The sequence below is a fragment of the Arvicanthis niloticus genome, chromosome 8, assembly GCF_011762505.2.
Source record: "Arvicanthis niloticus isolate mArvNil1 chromosome 8, mArvNil1.pat.X, whole genome shotgun sequence".
Lineage (NCBI taxonomy): Eukaryota > Metazoa > Chordata > Mammalia > Rodentia > Muridae > Arvicanthis > Arvicanthis niloticus.
The window spans coordinates 7,650,311-7,652,304 of record NC_047665.1 but is presented as its reverse complement, the minus strand read 5'-3'; the positions used below and the strand labels follow the sequence as shown (position 1 = coordinate 7,652,304).

At 43.9% G+C, this 1,994-nt stretch overlaps 1 pseudogene; it reads right to left on the bottom strand.

The window, feature by feature from the left end:
• Positions 1 to 911: 911 nt before the first annotated feature.
• LOC117713889 (small ribosomal subunit protein eS1 pseudogene) lies at positions 912 to 1,736 on the bottom strand (annotated as a pseudogene).
• Between the last annotated feature and the right edge of the window lie 258 nt (positions 1,737 to 1,994).

Sequence of the window (1,994 nt, the reverse complement as noted above, 5' to 3'; positions counted from 1 at the left end):
GGGAGGCTGTGACTCACCTTCTCAGAACTCTTCAGAGCCCCAGGGGATGGATAAATGTCTGGGCACCAGTATATTGTCATGTACAAGGCATTCCTAAGAGAAAACAAATTTCTTAAATTACAAATCCATCAGGACTGTGTTAATGCCTTCCGAAAGAAAACATCCAACTTGGATCACCCAGGTGGTTCTCTCCTGGAACTGCTTGTACCCGTTATTAAGAATCTGGACTACCACTGCAAGGCAGGAAGGCTCTGCCTGCCCAGGCCATGGCTCTCTGAGGCTAACAGGAAGTTCACAAGTCCTTGCTGTGATATGATTTTGCTACCTGGTCTGGGATTCTCATATTTCTCAGGTTTTATGGGGGAACAAGTTAGGTCTTGTATAATTTACTTACTCCCTAACAGTCATTACCCAGAGAGGTCTGAGAGTATGACTCCAAGGTTTGTGACAGCCACAGACTGCTGCCCTTGCTTCCTGATCATATGGTTCACGTTGTAAAAGAACTCTCACTAGTGACAAAGCTTTTGTGCACCCAAAGACTTCTTTTGTGCAAACTGAAAGCTGCTTCCTGTTGTGACAAGGCAAGATGGTGCAGAAGTTCCTCCATCTTGTATTCTTGCTGATGCCACTTCACATTTAACTAGAATGTGATCTCCTTGATGGGAAGCCCTGTGGAAAATTACCAAACTCTATTCTAAAAACCCAGGGTCAAGGTGCCCCAGCTAGCTTGGCTTCTATGAATGGCTATTCTGGTTGTTACCTTGTCTGCATCTGAAACTAAAAATGTAGGGCTTGCCTGTGAGTTATTTTGTTTGTTTGTTTGTTTGTTTGTTTGTTTGTTTGTTTGTTTGAAATAGTTCTAATCTGAATCTTTGAGTTGGAAAGCTACACCCCCCCTTTTTTTCATCCTATTAAAAATCTGGATTTTAAACAAATTCTTGGACTGGTGGTTCATATCCATCAGCTCGTTCAACCTTAGCACCTGTCTGGTCTCCAGTTGCTTTGCCAGAACTACCGCCTTCACCATGGAGCTCCATGAGCTTTCCCAATTCAAACTTGGGTTTCTTCAACATTTTTACTTTTCTAACAAAGACATCATGAAGAGGATAAATGGACTGGCAAGCCTTTTCTATGTCTTTCCCAATGCTGTCTGGAATCAGTTTGTTAACAACCTCCTTCAAGTCATTAGTCTGCACTTCCCGGGTCATGATCTCCATCATCTTCTTGCGGATCTGGTGGACCTGCTGGTGCTGCACATAGGACGTCTTCCTTATCTGCTTGCTGCGTTTTTTTGTGAAACCAACACAGAAAAGTCGGAGCAAATACCCATCGGTCGTCTTGACATCAACATGAGCTTCAGTCATGGTCTGCCACTTTTTGACCATGGAGCACATTTTGTCCCGGGTAAGATCCATGCCATGGAAGTTGGTCAGACAGTTTTTGCCCTGAATGTCCTCAGTGATTAGCTTGAATTTTCTAAATGCAACTTCATCATTCTGTAGATCGGCAAGGCTCACTTCAAACACATGACCCTTGAGGCCATCAGATGCAATTTTGGTTCCTTGAGTCCTCGTGACTAGTGTTTTTCCAATGTTTCTAATATTGAACATTGCTGGAGCTTTCACATCATACCAGTCTTTCTTAGAAAATGGATCAACCACTTTCTTCTTAGCTCCCTTCTTGCCACCTTTCGTCAGGCGCTTATTCTTGCCAACTGCCATGGTGCCGATCGGAGAGCCAAAAGGCAAGCTACACCCCTTTTGAGCTGGGAAAAGATAGATCTTGAGGTGGGAAGACACACATTTAATCTGCTGGAAGCCTGTGTACCAATGGTTCTCAACTTGTGGGTCATGATCCTGTTGGGGCAGAATGACCCTTTCATAGGGGCCCCCTAAGACCATCAGAAAACTCGGATACTTACGTTACAGTTCACAACAGCAGCAAGATTATGGTTATTAAGTAGCAACAAAAATGGTTGGGGGATGCCCATGACA